We start from the raw sequence: 16,396 nt of genomic DNA, 5'->3' as shown, positions 1-16,396 counted from the left end.
GAAGGTCTGTGAGCTCTCTCTTCTTTTTTGCATTTTCAAGCTCACCTTTTGGCTGTACATGCAAATCTCCGGGAAACAGTCTTGCTAATTTTTTTTTTGCAAACCACCCTATAGCAATTTTGCAACATCCCGGTTGACAGTACAGTAATACTCCGGAGAAACGACATGTTCCCAAAAATAGAGAAGGCCTCTTCTCTTAGGGCCAGGATGCCACCAGAGTCTAAAAATACTTTGCCCGTAAGATCTGCCGAGGCTGAAGGCCACGAGAGGAGAAGAAAAGACGCATCCAGAGAAACGAAGGTCGTGATTCCAGAGTTCTCATCCATGTAGAATATCCCAGGAGTGGAGCGGATGGAAAGCTTGCAATGTATAGTTGAGTTAATTCCTCCTAACGAGTTGCAAATTAAACTAAGCTAGAGTGAATAGAAATGAGCCGAGGTGGCGCAGTGGGTAGAGTGCAGTACTGCAGGCCATCAAAGCTGACTACTAGATCTGCAGGTCAGCGGTTCAAATCTCACCACCGGCTCAAGGTTGGCTCAGCCTTTCATCCTTCCGAGGTGGGTCAAATGAGGACCCAGATTGTGGGGGAAATAGGCTGGCTCTGTTTAAAAGTGCTATTGCTAACAGGTTGTAAGCCGCCCTGAGTCTAAGGAGAAGGGCGGCATAAATAAATAAATAAATAAATAAATAAATAAATAAATAAATAAATAAATAAATAAATAAATAAATAAATAAATAAATAAATAAATAAATAAATAAATAAATAAATAAATAAATAAATAAATAAATAAATAAATAAATAAATAAATAAATAAATAAATAAATAAATAAATAAATAAACAAACAAATAAATAAATAAATAAATAAATAAATAAATGGACGGACGGACGGACGAACAAACAAACAAACAAACAAACAAACAAACAAATCAATCAATCAATCAATGGGAATTTAGCTTGTTTTCTTGGAAAAGAATTAGGACTAAATTGCTACATTAAGAGCCTTGGTGGCGCAGTGGTTAGAGTGCAGCATTGCAGGCTACTTATGCTGATTGCCAGCTGCCAGCAGTTTGGCAGTTCAAATCTCACCAGGTTCAAGGTTGACTCAGCCTTCCATCCTTCCAAGGTGGGTAAAATGAGGACCCAGATTGTTGGGGGCAATAGGTGTACTCTCTGTAAACTGCTTAGAGAGGGCTGTAAAGCACTGTGAAGCAGTATATAAGTCTAAATGCTATTGCTATTGCTGGCCAAAAATTGTACCATGAGCGCCATAAGCACTGTACCATAAGTTGGCTTAACCTGGGTGTAAAAAAAAAATCTTGCTTTAAGATCAAATTAATCCCCAATTGATAACTGGATGTTATCTTTGATTAGGAGCAACCAAAGCGCCCTAAAAGAATGAGTCGAGTTTTAACAGAATAACAGAGTTGGAAAAGACCTTGGAGGTTTTCTAATTTAACCTTTTGCTCAGACAGGAAACCTTATACCATTTTCAGACAAATGTTTGTCCAATTTCCAGTGTTGGAGCACCCACAACTTCTGGAGGCAAATTGTTCCACTGATTAATTGTTATGATTGTCAGGACATTTCTCTTTAGTTCTAAGTTACTTCTCTCCTTGTTCAACTTCCACTCATTGCTTCTTGTTCTACCCTCTGGTGCTTTGGAGAATAGGTTGACTCCTTCTTCTTTGTGACAACCCCTGAGATACTGGAGGACTGCTATCATGTCTCCCCTGGTCCTCCTTTTCATTGAACTAGCCATGCCCAGTTCCTGCAACCTTTCTTCATATGTTTAAGCTTCCAGTCCCCGAATCATATTTGTTGCTCTTCTCTGCACTCTTTTTAGAGTCTCAACATCTTTTTTATAGGCCAAAATTGGATCCAGTATTCTTAGTATGGTCTTACCAAGGCATTATGTATTGGTACCAACATTTCATGTGATCTTGATTCTTTTTGAGTTTTGAATTCTTCTGAACTCTTGCCAAAACTGACCTTGTGAGTTTCATCTTGGCCAGAGGTAGGCAAAGTTGGCTCTTCTATGATTTGTGGACTTCAATTCCCAGAATTCCTGAGCCAATCATGCTCGCTCGGGAATTCTGGGAGTTGAAGTCCACATGTCACAGAAGAGCCAGCTTTGCCTATCCCTGATCTTGGCAGATCTAAGTCTATATATTCTTCCAATTGTTCCTAAAATTGTTGGCTTCATCAGTGTTAAGCTTAAGGTGTTGGAGAGAGATGTTGCCCATTGATACATTTGGGCCAAATCAACATATCTTAGCTTAACTTTCACTGGATGGTTAGGAAAACAAATGGGTTGTGTATGTCACTTGTATGTCACTTTCAATTTGAGATCTGGGGTTAAACAAATGATAAAGGCAAGAAATGGGAAGGAGGGTATTTGCTAATTTTCCTATCTTCAGTTTTGACTTGTTCTGACATCCAGTGTTGTAATATTTATCTGAAATTTGATGCGTTAAATGTGCACGCGACATTTCTTCTTAAAAAGATTCCTCTGCTTATCATAGGCAAGTCGAATCATTTTGACAAATTGTGGCATGTCTTGGTTCCTTTACCACTAGAGAATTTTATTTGTCTTCTAGCAGAGGTTTTTCATTGGATAGCTTCTGCAGAGCGGGAGAAGGCAGCTTCGCTTAACATAATAATCATAATTTGGAAGGGAAAATAATATTTTTGCAGATGCAAACCCGAGAGAGGGAAACGGCTCCTGCAAATTGGAAGAGCGCATAAATCAAAAATGGGTTTTGTACTTGCACAAGAATCAGAGATATTTGTGCAATGTCATGCCAAATCCCCAAAGAGTTCAGGGTTCAGACGGCACAGACTAGGTTATTATCTTGAATGTTGGCATGATTGTCTGTTGATTATTGTCTTTTTAGTCTCAAGGGCACCCCTCTGTTCTTGACGGACAATTCATATAGCTTCCAAAGAGATTTTTCTTTCCCTGGTTTCACTATATTCCACTTGAATCTGTTTGCCACAGAAGATCCAAAATCCTTGCAAAATACTGGGAGAAACCTCCAACTGGGAAAGGATGGCTTCAGTTTATTCTAGTGATTGATTTAGAAATACAGTGTTCCCTCGATTTTCACGGGTTCGAACTTCGCGAAAAGCCTATACCATGGTTTTTCAAAAATATTAATTAAAAAATACTTCGCGGGTTTTCCCCCTATACCACGGTTTCCCCCCCATCCGCTGACATCATATGTCATCGTCAAACTTTCATCTGCCTTTTAATAAATATTTTTTTAAATAAAGTTTAATAAATAAACATGGTAAGTAATAATCTAAATGGTTGCTAAGGGAATGGGAAATTGCAATTTAGGGGTTTAAAGTGTTAAGGGAAGGCTTGTGATACTGTCCATAGCCAAAAATAGTGTATTTACTTCCGCATCTCTACTTCGCGGAAATTCAACTTTTGCGGGCGGTATCGGAACGCATCCCCCGCGAAAATCGAGGCAACACTGTAGACTTGTCTTTACTGCAATATCAGCTGTACCAGGGTATTTCTAGTTAACAGATTAACAGAGTTGGAAGGGACCTTGTAGGTCATCCAGTCCAACCCCCCACCCAAGCAAGAGACCCTATACCATTTATCACAAATGGTAGTCCAAAGAGCCGCGGCGGCACAGCAGGTGGAGTGCTGTACTGCAGGCCACTAAAGCTGACTGCTAGATCTGTAGTTCAGCGGTTCAAATCTCATCACGGGCTCAAGGTTGACTCAGCCTTCCATCCTTCCGAGGTGGGTCAAATGAGGACCCGGACGATGGCGGCAATAGGCTGGCTCTGTTAAAAAGTCCTATTGCTAATATGTTGTAATCCGCCCTCTGAGTCTAAGGAGCAGGGTGCCATAAAAATTGAATAAACAAACAAATAATAAATAAATAAATCTCTTCTTGAAAGCTTCCAGTTTTATGTAATGCCAATGGATTATATGCATGCAATGACTAAATCGATCAGCATTACATAAAAGCAAGCATTTCAATGGGGATGTTACACTCTGATAATATCAGTAGGAGCTGACGAAAGCTTAGTACAGTATATTAAATTTTTTAAAACATTCCAGAGATTGGAATATTTATTGTTTCTTCATCTATATACATACATACATACATACATACGTACGTACGTACGTACGTACGTACGTACGTACATACATACATACATACGTATTTGTTTTTGTACATTTTCGTGGGTATATACAGTATATGTAGATTGTTGTTTTGCGACATTTCAGCAAAATCACATTTGCCATCTTCAGGCTGAAGTTATTGGCTTTGTAATCCTCAAAGCATACTCAGAGCAGCACGAAGCCAATAACTTCAGCCTGAAGATGGCGAATGTGATCGCTGAAACCTCGCAAAGACACTCAAAATATTACACGGGAAAAAACCCAAACTCACAACAATCTACACAACACACATATGAAGGTCTTGGTATATTCGAGTTTCTTCCCGTGTACGTTTCAGAGATTCCTGGCGATGTTTCCATTCAGTCCAGTCTGGGTCTGTAGCTAAATCATAGTGCTATGTTGATTAAGATTAGATTGGAGAACAAGTTAGTTTGCCACGGTGCAATTGTACACATGGAAAGGATTTTGGCCAACTGAAAAGCTCCTGAGTTGATGGATGCATCAAGTTAACTCAACAATTCTATTTTAAAAGACAGTTTGATTAACCTAACCCTCTGCGCAGCTCAGATATTTAAGACTGCAGTCACAGAAACAGATTTTTTTTAAAAAAAGTTTTTTAATTGCTTTCCATATTTCATTAACAACATCAGAGGTGATGTATAATAGGTGAAAATGTATTCTTTCCGTCACTTTTTGAATGGGCCTGTATTTAGATGAGCCTTGGGCTCTCTGGAAAAACAGTGGAAAGTCACAAGATTAGAGCCTTAACTGGACTTAGTGTTACTTATTTTAGACAAGTAATAGAATCATAAGACTGTAAAATTAGGAGGGACCGCAATGATTTTTAGCCTGGTATTTCTAAACCTTGGCAGCTTGAATGTATGGACTTCAATTTCCAGAATTCCCCAGCCATCATTAAACCTTAAACAAAATGTTGTTCTCCAGCATCTTCTTACAGAACAAATGCCTGTCCAATCTGTTCTTAAAAACCTCCAATGATAGAGTACCTACAACTTCTGGAGACAAGCCATTCCACTGGTTGATTGTTGTCACAGTGAAGACATAATTTCTTTACTTCTAGGTTGCATCTATCCTTGATAAATTTCCATAGGTAGACTGGGCTGCAATTATACAGACCTTATACAGTAAGGTTGTTTTCCTTTATATGTAAATAAAATCTAAATAGCTGATTAAAAGTTGAATTTGGAATTGGATTCCCTTTCTATATACAGTGGTACCCCTACCTAAGAACGTCTCTACTTAAGAACCTTTCTAGATAAGAACTGGTTGTTCATGATTTTGTTCTTCTTAAGAAACATTTTCTACTTAAGAACCCGAGCCCGGAAAAATTTCCCAGGAAATTTGAGAGCGGCACGAAGGCCTGGCCAGTTTCCTGCCATTCGACCTGGGTTTCTCTCTCTGGCTCAGTGTATGGGAGGCACGTACTCCTCCTCGCCGCCTTAGAGTCCCTCTTTTTTTAAAAAAAGCCTTAAAGTTTTGGATTTTTTGGATTCCCCTCTCCTCCCCTTCTTCCTTCGGCAGCGACTGTCCTCCTCCTCTTCTTCCTCCTCCTCCTCCCACCAAATTCCGAGCTTTTATTTCTTTCCTAATGGGTTTGCATGCATTATTTGCTTTTACATTGATTCCTATGGGAAAAAAATGCTTCTACTTACAAACCTTTCTACTTAAGTTCCTGGTCACGGAACGAATTAAGTTCTCAAGTAGAGGTACCACTGTATTTTATGGTTGGGGGTCACCACAACATTAGAATGCAGCTGCAAGAGCTATCATGGGCTTTCCCAAAAATGCCCATGTAACACCAACACTCCGCAGTCTGCATTGGTTGCCGATCAGTTTCCGGGCACAATTCAAATTGTTGGTCATTACCTATAAAGCCCTTCATGGCACTGGACCAGGGTATCTACGAGACCGCCTTCTTCTGCATGAACCCCAGCGACCGGTTAGGTCCCACAGAGTGGGCCTTCTCTGGGTCCCATCAACAAAACAATGTTGTTTGGCGGGGCCCAGGGGAAAAGCCTTCTCTGTGGCGGCCCCGGGCCTCTGGAACCAACTCCCCCCGGAGATTAGAATTGCCCCCACCTTTCGTAAGCTCCTTAAAACCCACCTCTGCCATCAGGCATGAGGGAACTGAGATACCCTTTCCCCCTAGGCCTTTACAATTCATGCATGGTATGTTTGTTTGTATGGATGTTTGGTTTTTTAGTTGTTTTAGTATTGGATTTATATGATGTTTTTATTACTGTTGTTAGCCGCCCCGAGTCTACGGAGAGGGGCGGCATACAAATCCAATAAGTAAGTAAGTAAGTAAGTAAGTAAGTAAGTAAGTAAGTAAGTAAGTAAGTAAGTAAGTAAGTAAGTAAATAAATAAATAAATTAGGAACTGTATTAAAGGCTCGTGGCATTAGGAAGGTTGAGAACCACTGTGGGAGGCAGAGTCAGATTTAAAATGCTGGAAAGCATGTGGTGAGAAAGATTTCCCCATCTTCTCTCTTTGTCATCCCGAGCTTCCACAGCTGTGCTGGACAACCTGATGATGAAATCGCTTCCCAGGAAAGGCAGTTAAATACATGCTAATACGTGTCCATTCAAATACACCTCTTTCTTGCTTTTCACCCCCAGCAGTTCTTCCTTCTGGGAATCTCCAAACTTTCTCTCGTCTTCTTCATCGCCTGATTTCAAAATGTGAAGTTTGATTTGGCAATTAAAACACTTGAGATATAGATTTGGCCCCTTGTTTCTACGAGGGCTGTTTTCATGCTCTCTCTGGTCGTCTACTTATCAGCAAGTTGATGGGGCTACCGATTAGGTCCCACAGAGTCGGCCTTCTCCGGGTCCCGTCAACTAAACAATGTCGGTTGGCGGGCCCCAGGGGAAGAGCCTTCTCTGTGGTGACCCCGACTCTCTGGAACCAGCTCCCCCCAGAGATTAGAACTGCCCTTACCCTCCTTGCCTTTCGTAAACTCCTCAAAACCCACCTTTGTCGTCAGGCATGGGGGAATTGAGATATCTCCCCCGGGCCTATGTAATTTATGTATGGTATGTTTGTAGGTATGTCTGCTTAAAAATGGGGTTTTCTTAACTACTTTAAATTTTAAATTGTAAATTATTAGATTTGTTATGAATTGTTTTATTATGTTGTGAGCCGCCCCGAGCCTACGGAAAGGGGCGGCATACAAATCTAATAAATAAATAAATAAATAAATAAATAAATAAATAAATAAAAGGGGTATGTCGATGATAATATCTAAACAGGATGCTCGAAAATAGGTTGTGGATCTAGCTTTAGAGAAACAAGGAGAAAGGGTTCCCAAGCCAATCAGAATAGAGATGAAAGGGATCTTGGAGGTCTTCTAATTAAGTTTGCAAGTAGAAGTACCACTGTACAATCAAGAGAGTCCAGAGAGATTCCTTCACTCCTCCTCTTGTAACAAAACACCTTACTCCACCAGACTCGAAATATTGTGATGAGACAATTTACAACTACGTCAGTTCCGATCTGATCTAACAGTAGTTCATAAAATCAAATACCATATATCCTTCCTCTTAGTGACTACTTCACCTTCAACCACCACAACAACACACGAGCATGTAATAGGTTCAAACTTAACAAACCATTCCAAACTAGATTGCTGAAAATACGACTTCAGAAACAGAGAGATCAACACCTGGAACCAGTAATGGGCAACCAAAATTTTTACTGCCACACTGTGGGTGTGGCTTATTTTGTGGGTGTGGCTTAATGGTCATGTGACTAGGTAGGAGTGGCTTGCCAGCCATGTGATCTGGTGCTTTGGACAATTGTTTGGCCCTGTCTTCTAGGTGGCAACCCCTTGGATATTGTAATACAGTGTTCCCTCGATTTTCACGGGTTCGAACTTCGCGAATAGCCTATACCATGGTTTTTCAAAAAATATTAACTAAAAAATACTTTGCGGGTTTTTTTCCCTATACCACGGTTTTTCCCGCCTGATGACATCATACGTCATGGCCAAACTTTAGTCTGCCATTGCTGATTGGCTGAAATCTCGGCCAATCAGCGTTGTTATCACAAAAAGAATAATTATTGTTAATAAATAATTATGTTTATAAATATCAGGATCACTAAGTGTCTTATTCAATGGTGAGTACCAGTAATAATGATGAGTAAATGGTTGTTAAGGGAATGGGAAATGGTAATTTGGGGGTTTAAAGTGTTAAGGGATGGCTTGTGATACTATCCATAGCCAAAAATGGTGTATTTACTTCTGTATCTCTACTTCGCGGAAATTTGACTTTCGCGGGTGGTCTCGGAACGCATCCCGTAAACTACTCAAGACTCACTTATACCACCAGGCATGGGGGAGTTGAGATATTCCTTCCCCCTAGGCCATTACAATTTATGCATGGTATGTTTGTGTGTATGTTTGGTTTTATAATAAGGGTTTTTAGTTGTTTTAGTATTGGATTGTTGCATGCTGTTTTTATCATTGTTGTTAGCCGCCCCGAGTCTACGGATAGGGGCGGCATACAAATCCAATAAATAATAATAATAATCCCCCACGAAAATCTAGGGAACACTGTACTTCTATCATGTCACCCCTAGTCCTTCTTTTCTCTGAAGAGATATCAAAACTAACTTCTGGCCTTTTTTTTATTCAACTTTATTTCTCCCATTCAACTCTGTCCCAATTCTGGCAGAGTTTCGCTTGTTTTGAAAAGCTCTGATAAAGCACTCCAGGGTTTTAAGAGCCAAGCTAGTCTCACCCGCCTCCGTCCACTCGAGAAGATGCGAGAAATTGTGTAAGGAAAAGCTGTGATCCATTCGCCAAGTTGGTTTTGCCGAAAGAGTTATGTGGTTTAGAATGACAACAGATCACCCCAAAAATTGCTACGTGCAACTTTTGGGAAGCATCAGTTGCGCAAGAAAGGACATCTGAGAAAGGCTTTCATCTTTAAAACCTCATTATGCTCATTTTCTCTAGAGTTTGATGTATAAGGATTTGGCTCATCCCAGGAAAGGACGCTGCCTTTGGCCTGTTCCCAAGTATAAACGGTTCTTCGTTTCTGCGTATTAATTATCTTCCTGTGTTATGGAAGTTTTAATTAATGTAAGATATTGAAATCATGAACCCATGATGAAAGAACTGGGTGATGCTGCAGTTTCCTATAATCCGAATTGCAAAATTTATAAACTTATAAATAAACTTATAAATTTATCATATATATTTACAATGTATTTTTATGATTACTATGATTATGATTTATCACTTATAGCTTTTATGTACAATGAGAGCTTATTCACCGCAGACAAATTCCTTGTGTGTCCAATCACACCTCGCCAATAAAGAATTCCATCCCCTTCCATTCCCTTCCATTCCATATTCTATTCTATTCATTTTCTATATTTCATGTTCCATGTTCCATTTTCCATATTCCATATTCCATATTCTCTCCTCTCCTCTCCTCTCCTCTCCTCTCCTCTCCTCTCCTCTCCTCTCCTCTCCTCTCCTCTCCTCTCCTCTCCTCTCCTCTCCTCTCCTCTCCTCTCCTACTCTACCCTACCCTACCCTACCCTACTCTACTCTACTCTATTCGATATTCTACTAGTACTGTATGTATAATTCCCTGTCACAAGATCGACCAACATGGTGCATGTTGATCCTCCAAGGCTGCCAGACATCTGAAGTCAGAGGAACATTCATAGCAGAAGAGAAGCGAGCACTCCACAAAGCCAGAGCTGCAAATGCTCCGACAAGGGTGCCCGTGCACATCTGCCCAACATGTGGCAGAACATTTCATGCCCTTATAGGCCTTACCAGCTATCTGCAGACACATCGTAAACAGCCCGCAACCTGCTAGATGTCATTCATTAATTCATTAATTAATTCATTAATTCATTCATTAATTCATTCATTAATTAATTCATTCATTAATTAATTCATTCATTAATTCATTAATTAATTAATTCATTAATTAATTAATTAATTAATTAATTAATTCATTCATTAATTCATTAATTCATTAATTCATTAATTAATTAATTAATTAATTAATTAATTAATTAATTCATTCATTAATTAATTAATTAATTAATTAATTAATTAATTAATTAATTCAATTCTCATTCCATTCCATTCCATTCTATTCTATTCTATTCTATTCTATTCTATTCTATGCTTTTAAAAAAATATTGAATTTAAAGCATAAACAAACACATACAAAAAGCAGACCCATCCTATAATACACCATACAAACAATTTACGGAAACTTGTGCATTTTGAAATAAAGTTATTTTTACACTGCCTTTTTCTACATTGTCCTCTTTTATTTTGTCTGGTTTTTTTTATTTCTGTTTTCCCCCCTCAATCCATTTGTATAATTTTCCCCATACGCTATAACATTCATTTTCCTGTTTATTCTGCAACTCCATCGCCATTTTATTCATTTTTGCGCATCCTAGTATCATCTGTTCTGTTGGCATATTTTCCCCACGCCCCGCTCTACTCCATATTGCAAAACTGAGGAATTGCAGCTCAAGGTTTTACTAAGAGGGATGGCTTCACGGCAACAGAATCCAGCCCAGCACTCTGATCATTATATCCTTCTCGTTTACTCTCCCTTGATTGACCTTGCTTGGAGATACATTCAATGACAAGGCTTACTTCTGATTATCTCCCTTTACGTTTTGCTCCAGGGAGAAAAATGCCCCAACAACTACAGCCTCATATTGGAGAAGTTCGGAACCTCTTTCCTTTATTGTCTCTGGAATAGCAAGAGGAAATAATTGGAGGGGCACTAGAAATCATCCAGGATGACAGTCCCTGGGCTTTTCAGTTTAATTAACATTCTCCTCCAAGCCCCACCATCCAGTTCCCCACCCTCTAGATTTAAACCAGCCACAAAGGGATTTGCCTCCAAGGCTGAAAAGATATCAGTTTGCAAAGCTTTTGGGCCAGAAAGGGGTGGAGAGGAAAGAAGGAATATTTGACTATACATTTCAACTCTACTGCCAATATTTTTTTTTTCTGGTGGCAGGACAAAGAACATTTCAGTGCTCTGCTTCCTTGCTCTCCAACGTAGAATTTTGTTCTGCACGAAACTTTTCTAAAGCCGTTAACATTCTTTCAGAAATTAAAAAAAAAGACATCCTGGGCAGGGCGGGTTATATTACAGCAGCAGAATGTGTCTCCTACATCTGGCTCGGATGAACGAAAGCCAAGTCCATCCCTACGCAAAGGAACGGCCAAGGAACAAAATCTTTCTGTTTACTTTTTCTGAAGTTGTGCTTCGTTTTCTTTCCAGCTGAAATCTGATTGTGATACCTTTCTGCAGACCGTTAATACTGCAGTATGCCATGTCTGGGATATAATATATATATGTATATATGGTGTGATATATAAGACCTTCAAATTTCTAGGTTTTATCATATCTCAAGACCTAAAATGGTCACCTAGCATCAAAGATGTCATCAAAAAAGCACAACAAAGAACGTTCTTTCTGAGCCAACTCAGGAAGCTCAAACTGCCCAAGGAGCTGCTGATCCAGTTCTACAGAGGAATCATTGAGTCTGTCATCTGCACCTCTATAAGTGTCTGGTTTGGTTCTGCAACCCAACAAGACTGACTCAGACTTCAGAGGAGAATCAGAACTGCAGAAAAAAAACAATTGCTGCCAACCTGCCTTCCATTGAGGACCAGTAGACTGCACAACTCAAAAAGAGGGCGGGGAAAATATTTACTGATCCCTCGCATCCTGGACATAAACTATTTCAACTCCTACTCTCAAAACATCGCTACAGAGCACTGCACACCAAGACAACTAGACACAAGAACAATTTTTTCCTGAACGCCATCACTCTGCTAAACAAATAATTCCCTCAAGACTGTCAAACTATTTACTAAGTCTGCACTATTATTACTACTAGTTTTTTCTCATCATTCCTATCACCCATCTCCTCCCACTATGACTGCAACTTGTTGCTTATATCCTTAAGATTTTTATTAATATTGATTGTTTCTTCATTGCTTGTTTGATCCCTATGACAATCATTAGGTGTTGTATCTCATGATTTTTGACAAATGTATATTTTCTTTTGTCTATACTGAGAGCATCTGCACCAAAGACAAATTCCTTGTGTGTCCAATCACACTTGGCCAATAAAGAATTCTATTCTATTCTATTCTATTCCATTCCATTCCATTCCATGCTGGCAAGCCTTGGGGCCAGTAGTGTGTCAATGGAGTGGATGAATGATGGGCAATTGTTTTTAATATTGTGGGTTTTTACAATGTATTTTGCTCTGTGAGCCCACTGGAGGACGGCAGCCTGTGAATTTGATTAAAGAAATAAATCAATTCACAAAACCAGATAAACACCCTCTTCTTTGAGACATTCTGGCTACCTAAATCTCTCCGCAACTGGTTCCATAACATCATCGCGATGCCACCAACAAGTTCGGTTGAATTGGTTCGAAAATGAGAGGAAACCACCTCTGCTTTGGAGGCCTCATAAAGATGTTTGGATCCTTTCCCGAAATCTGTCCACTTCATCCACCTGCCTCAACTTTTCTGCAAGAAAAACTACGGCTGGTTTCTTTGCGGCGCTGTATTTAGTTTCATCATAAAGGAGCAAGTTTCTACTTGTGTTTTCACTCTAGATTTGTTCCAATATTGTCTTCTTGCCTCCGGGATTCTTCCCTTATAGGTGAGACCCCAAACCTGGTACTTGCAAAGATGAAAGAAGATACCACCAAATGATTGCAAGTACTAGGAATGTATGCCGCCCCAAGTCTTCGGAGAGACGCCGCATACAAATCGAATAAATTATTATTATTATTAGGAAAGGCTAATGAATTAGAGCAATGATACGGAGCCATATCTGCTGGCACGCGAGCCACTGCCGTAGCTCAGCTCCAATGTGCATGTGTGTGCTGGCCAGCTGACTTTTGGCTTGCACAGAGGCTCTGGGAGGGTGTTTTTGGCATTTCATTAGAGCCCACCCAAAATTGGGAAACAGGCCGGTGGGGGAAGCTGTTTTCGCCCTTCCCAGGCATTGGATTATGGGTATGGGCACTTGTGTATGCGCCACAGTGCGTGGGCACGCTCTTTTGGCACCTGAAGACAAAAAGGTTCACCATCACTGAATTAGAGTGTCCTGCATGCTTAAAAGAATATCAGACTTGGAAGGGACTTTGGGGGTCTTCTAGTCCAACCCCTTGCTCAGCCAGGAAACCCTACACCACTTCAGACAAATGGTTATCCGACATCTTCTTCAAAACTTCCAGTGTTGGAGCATTCACCACTTCTGGAGGCAAGCTGTTCCACTGATTAATTGTTCTAACGGTTAGGAAATTTCTCCTTAGTTCTAAGATGCTTCTCTCCTTGTTTATTTTCCACCTATTGCTTCTTTTTCTACCTTCAGAGCTTTGGAGAATAGCTTGACTCCTTCTTCTTTGGGGCAACCCCTGAGATATTGGAACGCTGCTATCATGTCTCCCCTGGTCCTTCTTTTCGGTAAACTAGCCATGCCCAGTTCCTGCAACTATACTTTGTATGTTTTCGCTTCCAGCTTAATTCTCTTTTGCTATCTTTTCTGATGATGACCTGCTTTCCATCTATTGCATCCTTTCTAGAGTGTCAACGTGATGAAAACCCTCTGCAATTGTTTTTTTTTCTTGCGCATCAAAAAAGCTCCAAGGACTTTTATTGTGCATGCTCTTTCCTTAGCTTTCCTAAGGGAGATGGCGAGTCTTTGGTTGAGTCAATGCTAATGTGTCTGTGATGGAGAGACTGGGATTTGGCAAACTCCATGAAGCCTTAATCCATGGTTGTTGTTGTTGTTGTTGTTGCTGCTGTTGTTGTTGTTATTATTATTATTATTATTATTATTATTATTATTATTATTATTATTCAGCAATACAACACAGCAAACGAGATCACCATGCTGGATTTCGTATTTCATCACCAGTCGGGCGCTTCCCAAGCACCTAGGACTGCGTGATGTAGCGGCGAATTATGTTTGCCGATCCCAGTAAAGCGGCCTTTTGCAATTGACAGATGGAGGTTTTGTCAATTCCGATGGTTTTCAAATGTCCGCTGAGATCCTTTGGCACTGTGCCCAGCGTGCCAAGTACCACTGGGACCACTTTCACTGGCTTATGCCAGAGTCTTTGCAGCTCGATTTTTAGATCTTCGTATTTTACTAATTTCTCTAGCTGCTTGTCCTCAATTCTGCTGTCTCCTGGGATTGCGATGTCGATGATCCATACTTTCTTTTTCTCCACGATCACAATGTCTGGTGTGTTATGCTTCAGAATTCGGTCAGTCTGAAGTCGGAAGTCCCACAGTAGTTTTGCTTGCTCATTTTCGACCACTTCTTCGGGCTTATGATCCCACCAGTTCTTTGCCACTGGTAGATGGTAATTCTGGCACAAGTTCCCGTGGATCCTCTGTACCACAGCATCGTGTCTATGCTTATAGTCAGTTTTTTTGCAGCAGCTGAGTATGTGATCGATTGTTTCATCTGTTTCTTTACAGATTATTATTATTATTATTATTATTATTATTATTATTATTAACAATACAACACAGCAAACGAGATCACTATGCTGGATTTTATATTTCGATGATGATGGTGATGATGATGATGATGATGATTATTATTATTATTATTAATCACAGAGTCACAGAGAACTGGTGGATGTCCTTCTTTTTATCAGAACAGCCCCAGAAGGAATTGTTTTATTTATTGCCAGCTGGGTTAAATGATGATCCCGCCTTGCAGTATTTGGCACGAGGTTGCTCTCTGCAATGCATCTGTTTCTCATTTTGGGTTCACATAGTTTTATCGCATAGTTCGATCAACATTCGGTTGCTCCTGTCTGGCTATTCTCTCTTTTCGCTTCTTTACGGAACCACCGTAGCTCCATCTAGCTGAAGTAGAACCTCATTCAAAGCCCCATTAATTTCACCACGTGTACAATCATCCAGAAAATAAGTTCAGTACTTCAGGGTGATTCGGGGTGGACTAGATGATCTCACCGTGCCTAAAATGGACAATGTGAATGCAGCAGCCACTGAATGGATTTTACAGCTCAAGGAGCCATTTTTGCTCCCTCTCTAGGATACATTTGTTTGCCTCTCCGTTAAACTATACTGCTCAAAAAAATAAATAAAGGGAACATTTACACAACACAATATAACTCCAAGTAAATCAAACTTCCGTGACATTAAACTGTCCACTTAGGAAGCAACACTGATTGACAATAAATTTCACAAGTCGTCAGCACATTTAACTTTGTGCAGGACAAAGTATTTAATGAGAGTATTTCATTCATTCAGATCTAGGATGGGTTCTTTGAGTGTATATTATAGAATAAAATATATTATATATTATAAAATATAAAACATATAATATATTATAAAATAAAATAATAAAAATATATTATTTTTAAGATCTATATCTATATCTATATCTATCTATCTATCTATCTATCTATCTATCTATCTATCTATCTATCTATCACCTATCTATCTATCTATCTATCTATCTATCTATCTATCTATCTATCTATCTATCTATCACCTATCTATCTATCTATCTATCTATCTATCACCTATCTATCTATCTATCTATCTATCTATCTATCTATCTATCATCTATCTATCTATCTATCTATCTATCTATCTATCTATCTATCTATCTAAAACATCACTCTCTTGATCTTCAATCTCTCCTGTGCACCATCCTCTCTTTCTCTTGGGTTGACTTTTTGCTTCTTTGGTTTCTCTTTTTTTGCCTCTCGTCCCCCTGCTTTCAATCATCCTCTCCCCCCCCCTTCCCCAGGACCTCTTTCCAACTGGTACATTGACACATCTGTTTCTCATTTAGACTTCTTTTTTTTTTTAATGGTATCACTTGGAAACAATGCACTCCTTTAAAACAGGACAAATGAACTCCCGCGCACAAAACACCCTTCTCCAAAAAGTTAAATAAATTGGCCCCGGAGTCCTGAAACAAGAATTCTTTGTTCAGGTTTGAGAAAAGACAAATGAGTCCAACATGTTCCTTTGTTTTAGCCCCCAAAACACCCTTTCCATATTATATGTGCCTTTGAGAGAGGCCAAGAAAGAGCCTTTACAAAATAGTTAATAATCTGGTTGACAAATTATGGCAACTATCTGTCTGTCTGTCTGTCAATCCACCCCCCCACCCACCCACCCATCCATCCCTGAATCTAAGATAACTT

General features: G+C 39.6%; 1 protein-coding gene across 1 annotated transcript in view; it reads right to left on the bottom strand.

Annotated features, from left to right (window-relative positions):
- Positions 1–16,396, bottom strand: part of CLMP (CXADR like membrane protein) — a 49,220-nt gene that overhangs the window by 32,060 nt on the left and 764 nt on the right. The window lies entirely within an intron of this gene.

This window comes from Erythrolamprus reginae, chromosome 12 (genome assembly GCF_031021105.1).
Source record: "Erythrolamprus reginae isolate rEryReg1 chromosome 12, rEryReg1.hap1, whole genome shotgun sequence".
Lineage (NCBI taxonomy): Eukaryota > Metazoa > Chordata > Lepidosauria > Squamata > Dipsadidae > Erythrolamprus > Erythrolamprus reginae.
The sequence above is the reverse complement of the archived record's forward strand: the minus strand, read 5'-3'. Positions and strand labels throughout refer to the sequence as shown.